Genomic DNA, 8,695 nt, shown 5'->3' with positions numbered 1-8,695 from the left:
TTTAACAGCTACTGAGCAGCTAGAGCGCAGCTTTCACTCAGACTCCGTTGTTCTGGACAAGATGGCGAAGTTTCCCTCCGCGGGGGGAGGAGGCGTGTGAACCCCACAGACATCATAGTAGACGCGTCGTTGGGCGCAGGTTCGCACGTCAACGTCACCGCCATATTGTATGTGGCAGAAAAAAGTTAAGTTCTGTTGTAGTGAACGTGGATCAGAGAAGATGCCTCATTCCTGTGCTGCATGGAAATGTATTCGGGCTGATTTCACTACTTGTATCTGCCTTCTATAAACTATGGCACTAGGGCAACACCATGTTGCAAAACTAAAGCTGCAGAGTGGCAACACTAGAAAAAAGCTGTGCAAGACCATTCTTTTTCAAGGTTTTTAGTTTGCATACAGTACAGACTATTGTATTTAGATATAGATGTGCATATATAGATTTTCAAGTATTATAAATAAGCCAAATAAATAGCTGTGTGATTATATATATATATATATATATATATATATATATATATATATATATATATATATATATATATATATATATATATATATATATATATATATGTGTGTGTGTGTGTGTGTGTGTGTGTTTGTATATATGTATATGTACATATATATGTATATGTACATATATAGGTATGTGTGTATGTGTTATGAATATAAGGATCAATTTGCTAAATCTAAACATTGTGGTCTTCATTATTTCATAAAACCGTGTCACATGTGAACTTTTAGGAACAGACTTTTTGTGGGAGTATTAAAGAGGTAAAATTAATAATATGAGAAAAAAAGTCCTAGGTCAATAAAGTAAAAAAAACAAACACAAAAGTGGTAATGTTATGAGAAAAACGTCATATTATGAGAATTAAGAGGAACCATTTCCAGAATAGCCACAGTTTGCAGAATTATTTTACTCCTGGAGTAACAGGGCCAGGTTAGATTATTTTAAATATTTTTATTCTTTAGAAGAATACATTCAGGAGAATGAAGCTAAAGGGATACGAAAATAAACTTGTAATATTACAAAAACAAAAATACTACCAATACAAAATATATTCTGAGATTAAAGTCCTTCTGATACTGTTTAAGTGACTGAGTAACTGCAGATTTGCCACATTTAAGATGGCGGACGCTCTGACGCATCGCAGCATAGGCAGAATCCGCCCATGAAACCAGCTTCCACAGGCAAGCTGCTGAAGCGCATGTGCTCAGAACCATGGATGCCATTTTTTTTTTTATTTTATTAGTATGAAGGTAGATTTGATTCGTTATTATTCAATCCAAAAAAAGATTGCTTCAATCAAAAAATATATTTTATATAAAAAAAACTTCACTTCAATGAAAAAAAACTTTTCAATCAAAGAAAAAAAATATTTGAATGCGAAAATATAGTTGAGACTCAGAGGAATACATTTGAACACTGCTTTTCTTTGATTGAAAATGTTTTCTTTGATAGAACTCAATTTGTTTTTGTTTAAAGCAACGTTTTTATTTAAAGTAACATTGTTTTTTGATTGGACCATATAATGGGTAGGACATTTGTGTCTTTATCATTCAATCAAAAAAGAAGTTGCTTCAAACAACAGAATTAATAAAAAAGTCACTTCAATGAAAAAATAAACATTTTCAATTATAGAAAATAGTTTTTGAATGCAAATAAAATATTTGTGACTCCAAAAATTGCATTGGAACCCTTTTCTCCTTTAATTGAAAATGTTCTCTTTGTAAAGTAATCTTTTTTGTGTTTGGGCCATACATGGGTAGGACATTTGTGTCTTAATCATTCAATTCCCAAAAAGTTGTTTCAAACAAAATATTTTCAATCAAAGACAAAAAGCCCCGTGAATAAAAAAATGTATTGAAGATAATATGTGTTTTTTTAATGTGAATAAAGTTTTGAAGTTAAAATTGTTTTCATTGAATGATGCTTTTTGAAGGCAAGGCAAGGCAAATTTATTTATATAGCACAATTCAGTACAGAGACAATGCAAAGTGCTTTACATGATTAAAAGCAGGGCCGGCCCGAGGCATAAGCGAACTAAGCAGCCGCTTAGTTCGCTTATGCCTCGTTTTGGGGCTCCCCAAGCAGGGGGGCCCCAAAAACAATTAACCAGGCCCTGGTCAATTTATTTTTTTTTTTTTACAATTAAATAACTTAAACAAGTGATATAAATGAATGAATATCAATTTATAAATGAACATTTCAAGAAAAAAAAATTCAGATTCAACTGCTCATGCGCATTCACTTCGCGACGGCAGCCGCGATGGCGCTGGGGGCTCGCGGCTGGAAAATATTACCCGTTATTAATATACATTTATCTAGGTAGGTGTGTATTTCATGTATTGATACATATCGGCGAGGGAGACTATGTTTCTTGGCTGGCCTGGCCTGGGAACGCCTGCTTGGGATTCCCCCGGAGGAGAGGGACGTCTGGGCTTCACTATTGAAGCTGCTACTCCCACGACCCGACTCCGTATAGGCGGATAGATATCGGTTTAAGTTGGAGAAAACACAGACGCCAGCTTAGCTAACATTGCTGTTTGTGTTGAAGTGAATCTACTACCTTTATAGACAAAGCACGTGCAGAGAGCCTCTCTGCTCTAAGATCTTTGGTGGGAGATGGTATTTATCTTTATTAGAAAATATACCAAAAATGAAAATAGACTGCAGTTTTATTAATATGGTGGTGAGTGATGACGCAGTGCTTTCCTCGTATTTAGGCTGCAGTAGATCACCATGTTAAGTTTTCCCCATATGGCAATTATGCCTCATTTGCCAATAAATATGAATTGTTAGGCGTGGAGTTTCTTGTGGTGCAACATGGGAAAATAAACTCATTCTACTCAATAAACTATGCATTATACAATGCTATTTTTCCCAGGAACACTGTTGAAGTACTTTGGAGAACAACCAACTTTACCTTCCCCTAATGTTTCATCTAGTGTCAGTGCCTCCACAGCTGATGATGCAGCAGGTGCGGGTTTTCTTGATGGCAAATGGTTACATAGCCTGTTAATATGACATGAAACATTTAGCTTTTTCTTTATTTCTTTATTTTTTGTTTGTTTGTTTTATCATTGCAGGTTCATCCGTTGCACAAGCGATTAAAAGCGAGGAGCAGTTACATGCGCCTGAAAGCGAGGAGCAGTTACAAGCACCTACATTCACCGATACGTTGGTTTCAAAATCAGCTGGCATGACAGGTCTGTTAATCAAAAAGTTTTTGATTTGTGTTGGCTTTACAATAAAATCTTCTGCTGTTATTTTATTCTTTTTTATTAAATCTAATGTCCCTACAGGTCCTTCTACATCTGCACCCACTGCTATAGATTTACCATCCACTGCCTCAACAAGCTCCAGCTATCAAGATAGATCAACAGCTCCTCCAATTGATCCAGTTGAATGGTCAGCATTCCTCTCAGACTTAGAAAGGACTGAACTGGTAAGAAGAGGGCCAGTGCCAATCAGTGACACCTCTACATTCCCCAAGAAATCAGATGGACGAAGCTTTCACTACCACTATATATACAGATAATTAGTTAATGGGGGAAAAAATCAAGCGAAGCTGGCTAATTTATTCAAAGAAAAGTGATGCAGTTTACTGCTTCTGTTGCAAATTATTCTCAAGAAAGTCCACAAAGCTGTCAACAGAGGGACTGCGTGATTGGGTAAATGTAGGTGCTTTGCTGAAACAGCATGAAAATAGTCAAGATCATTGCAATAATATGGTGACGTGGAAAGACTTTGCCCTCCGTCTTTCTAAGCAGAAGACTATTGATGCAACAGAAATGGCCCTTTTGGATGCAGAAAGAAATCGTTGGAGAGATGTTCTTATCCGTTTGATTAGTATCATTCAGTCTTTGGCAGAGAGAAATCTTGCACTCAGGGGGTCAGTTGATACTTTGCATCAGGCCATCAATGGGAACTTCCTTAAAGAGGTGGAACTGATGGCAAAATTTGACCCGGTGTTAAAAGATCACATCAGACGAATTGATAGTGGAATGCAGCACAACACGTACCTGGGTAAGACTATCCAGAATGAGCTGATAGAGTGTGTCAGTGACAAAATAATTGAGTTAATGGTGGCAGAAATCAAGGACTGCAAATATTATTCAATAATTTTAGACTGTACACCTGATGTTAGTCACCATGAACAAATGTCTGTTGTGGTGCGCACAGTCACTCTGGGCACAACACCAGAAATAAAAGAGCACTTTTTAGGATTTCTGATCGCTCCAGAATCCACTGGCCTGGGTTTGTCCAATCTAATCCTTAACAGGCTTGAGGAATTGAACATCCCTTTTCAGGACTGTCGGGGGCAGTCCTATGACAATGAGGCTAATATGAAGGGAAAAAACAAAGGTGTGCAGGCTAGGCTATTGGTTAAGAATCCAAGAGCTTTTTATGTGCCTTGCAGTTCCAATACACTAAATCTGACCGTCTCAGATGCTGATAAAGCATCAATGGATGCTTCTTGTTTTTTTGGAAATGTGGAGAAGGTGTACGATTTGTTCGCTGGGTCCACTCAAAGGTGGGACGTCTTACGGAAGTTTGTTGACATCATGCTCAAATCCCGGATAAAAAGTATTGAAGCTTTGCGGTACCAGTCAGAGAGGGTGAGAGAAGCCCTGCTAGAAGTGAGAGGCAAAGCGACTGACCCTGTAGTGGCTGTTGAAGCAAACTCCCTTGCGGAAGAGAGAGGTTCATTTAGGTTCCATATTTGTTGTGTTGTCTGGTATGACATTTTGTCTAAAATTAACATCACAAGCAAGCTTCTACAGTCAACAAACATGCAGCTTGATGTAGCAGTTAACCTTCTAAAAAAGAACAAAGGTGAACTTATCAGTTACCGAAAAACAGGCTTCTGTGATGCACAGACATCTGCTAAAGAAATTTGTGAGCGGATGAACACAGAAGCAGTGCTGAAAGAGAAGCAATTGCGTTCTACAAAAAGGCACTTTGCCTATGAGGCTGCAGATGAGCCAATAGTGGATGCTATCAAGAGGCTTGAAGTGTCATTTTTTAATGCTATAGTGGATTGTAGCATTCAGTCATTGGAGGATAGACTTACATCTCTAAGTGAGGTTAAAGATAACTTTGGGGTGCTGCTCAATTTTAGGGAGTTTGATCAAAAAGTCCGGAGGGAACAATGTGAGCTTCTTGCGGAAAAACTCTCTTGTGGAGAGGAGGCTGATATTGATGGTAGCGCACTGGCATTAGAGATAGAGAGTCTTCCTGAACTTCCCCAAACTATGAAGACTGCTTTTGAGCTTCTCACATACTTCTCACAAAATGAGATGTTTGAGCTTTACCCAAATCTTTGGGTAGCTCTCAGGATAGCCTGCACTCTGCCTGTGACAGTTGCCTCAGCAGAGAGGAGCTTTTCCAAGCTCAAATTAATAAAATCATATCTGAGATCATCAATGGCCCAGGAAAGACTAAGTGGACTTGCAGTCATTAATATTAATAACAAAGTTGGCCAAGCACTACCGTACAATGATGTCATCAGTGACTTTGCATCCAGAAAAGCTAGGAAGGAACGATTTTGAGGCATTGTTGCTATTCTTATGTTTGCTTTCCTTATTTAAGTATCTGTTTTTGTAACATTCTATTTTTGACTATATTATTGTTTGTTTATTTTGGTTTTATTTAAAATATTGCACATTTAATGCACATTTTGCAAATAATTTATTTAATATGTTTGTATTCAAAAGGTTTACTAAAAGAAAGTATTGTAAGTATTGTTTATTTATTTATTTTGTATTAATACATTAACATAGTGTATTCATTTATAATATTCTGTATAACATTATAGTGTGACATTTGTGTCAGTAATGTGCTAGTATAGGTGATTATGCATGGTGGGAGGGGGGGCCCCCAAATCAAATTCTGCTTATGGCCCCCAAGAGGCTCGGGCCGGCTCTGATTAAAAGTATAGAAAAGTAAAATAGAATAAAAGCAAGTAGGAATGTCAAGGTTTTGTTTACTGATGAACTCAGGACGCACACACGGGACTAAAAGTTTGAGTCTTTATTGAAGGAAGTATGCTGGGTGGTGAATGATGAAGACCGGAGGTTCAGGACTGCAGAAGGTCAGGGATGAATGTGATGGCAGGAGCTGACGGCCCGGAGACAGAGAGTCCACACTTGCAAGGTGCTGCTCGGCTAGCAGGCCTCATAGCACTCAGGTTAGCCGTTCATTGGAGACACCAGGGCACAGAGCTGAGCTTCACCAGGGCGGCTTAGTCAGGTTAGCAGAACTTGAGAGACACCAGGGCACAGAGCTGAGCTTCTCCAGTGCGGCTAGTCAGGTTAGCAGAACTTGGGAGACACCAGGGCACAGAGCAGAGCCTTTCCAGGATGGCTAGTCCAGTTAGCAGTTCTCTGGAGACACCAGGACACAGAGCAGAACCTCTCCAGGAACAAACAGTGAACAAACAGTCTTTAGAGTGACTGACAGGACTAACCTTAACAACAGGAGCAAAACAAAGCTTCCAGGGCAAAACGGGGACTGGCATGGAGAGGTGTGGAATGATGACGGCCCCAGTGCTGAACTGAAGGCAGAGGGAGGTTTAAATAGAGCACTACACAGGTGGAACAAGGATCTGGCTAATTGACTGGTAAATGATAACAGGTGTGACTGACTGCTGAGGAGGTGAAGTGAAAAATGACAGAAAATAACTGATGACTGAAAACTAACAATAAATAAAGTCAAACCTAACCCAAAAGAGATGAAAAAATGAAAATAACAGAAAAACAAAGCCAAACCAAACTCAACCATGACATTACCCCCCCCTCAAGGCCGGACTCCGGACGGCCTATCAAACAAAACAAACTACAAAGTGACCGAACCAGGGTGGGTGGAGGGACGGCAGGATGGCGGGCAAGGGTCATAACTAAGCTGATCTAACCAGGGTGGGTGGAGGGACGGCAGGATGGCGGGCAAGAGTCATAACTAAGCTGATCTAACCTGGGTGGGTGGAGGGAAAGTAGGATCGTGGGCTAAAATCAAACCAAAACTACCCACTAGGGCGAACTAAAAAGGATGTCTAACAGATGCTGGTAGGCAAAACAAAAGGCGTTTAACCGACGTTGACAGGCGAACATCGCCACCAGGCAAAAACGGGCACGACAGGCGAACATCGCCACAAGGCAGAACAGGCGTACGACAATGCCAGAGGGAAGAAACAGGCGTACGACAACGCCAGAGGGAAGAAACAGGCGTACGACAACGCCAGAGGGAAGAAACAGGCGTACGACAACGCCAGAGGGAAGAAACAAGCGTACTTAGTGCCAGAGGGAAGAAACAGGCGCACGACAGCGCCAAAGGGAAGGAACGAGCGCACGACAGCGCCAAAGGGAAGGAACGAGCGCACGACAGCGCCAAAGGGAAGGAACGAGCGCACGACAGCGCCAAAGGGAAGGAACGAGCGCACGGACAGCGCCAAAGGGAAGGAAGGAACGAGCGCACGACAGCGCCAAAGGGAAGGAACGAGCGCACGACAGCGCCAAAGGGAAGGAACGAGCGCACGACAGCGCCAAAGGGAAGGAACGGGCGCACGACAGCGCCAAAGGGAAGGAACGAGCGCACGACAGCGCCAAAGGGAAGGAACGAGCGCACGACAGCGCCAAAGGGAAGGAACGAGCGCACGACAGCGCCAAAGGGAAGGAACGAGCGCACGACAGCGCCAAAGGGAAGGAACGAGCGCACGACAGCGCCAAAGGGAAGGAACGAGCGCACGACAGCGCCAAAGGAAGGAACGAGCGCACGACAGCGCCAAAGGGAAGGAACCGGGCGTACTTAACGCCAAAGGGAAGGAACGGGCGTACTTAACGCCAAAGGGAAGGAACGGGCGTACTTAACGCCAAAGGGAAGGAACGGGCGTACTTAACGCCAAAGGGAAGGAACGGGCGTACTTAACGCCAAAGGGAAGGAACGGGCGTACTTAACGCCAAGGGAAGGAACGGGCGTACTTAACGCCAAAGGGAAGGAACGGGCGTACTTAACGCCAAAGGGAAGGAACGGGCGTACTTAACGCCAAAGGGAAGGAACGGGCGTACTTAACGCCAAAGGGAAGGAACGGGTGTACTTAACGCCAAAGGGAAACCCGCCGGGGCGTGAGGAAAACGCCGGGGCTGGGGAAGAGAACGTCGGGATATGAGGGAAGCAGGAACATCTAAAACGCCTAGGAACAAGAACGGAGGGCGTACTTACACGCCGGGGAACCGAGAACAAAGGGCGTCCTAACACGCCGGGGAACCGAAAACAGAGGGCGTCCTAACACGCCGGGGAACCGAAAACAGAGGGCGTCCTAACACGCCGGGGAACCGAAAACAGAGGGCGTCCTAACACGCCGGGGAATCGAGAACAGAGCGCGTCTAAGCACGTCGGGAACACTAAATCTAAACGCTAGAAATCTAAACACCAGGGAACCAGGAACAAAGGGCATCCTAATACGCCAGGAGACAAAGGGCGTTCTAACACGCCAGAAAAACACGAAATCTACAGGGGTCAGAGGGCGTCCTAACACGCCAGGAAACAAAAATACCAGGAACTAAGGGCGTCTAAATTCCGGAGAATGGAGAGCGTCAAACACGCCAGGGGACTAAGAGCTAGGGGGCCAAAACAAAACTAAGAAGCGCTGGGACCTAAAGAGCGCTGGGAAACTACAGATCTAAACCAAAAACT

At 42.6% G+C, this 8,695-nt stretch overlaps 1 long non-coding RNA gene across 1 annotated transcript; it reads left to right on the top strand.

The window, feature by feature from the left end:
* The first annotated feature begins 2,161 nt into the window (after positions 1–2,161).
* LOC118557892 lies at positions 2,162–3,732 on the top strand. The gene is made up of 3 exons (XR_004928086.1): positions 2,162–2,981; positions 3,091–3,210; positions 3,307–3,732. It is a non-coding gene; the product is annotated as an uncharacterized LOC118557892 (long non-coding RNA).
* Positions 3,733–8,695: the final 4,963 nt, after the last annotated feature.

This window comes from Fundulus heteroclitus, chromosome 24 (genome assembly GCF_011125445.2).
Source record: "Fundulus heteroclitus isolate FHET01 chromosome 24, MU-UCD_Fhet_4.1, whole genome shotgun sequence".
Lineage (NCBI taxonomy): Eukaryota > Metazoa > Chordata > Actinopteri > Cyprinodontiformes > Fundulidae > Fundulus > Fundulus heteroclitus.
Note: the sequence above shows the minus strand (reverse complement) of the source record. Positions and strands in the feature narration are given on the sequence as shown.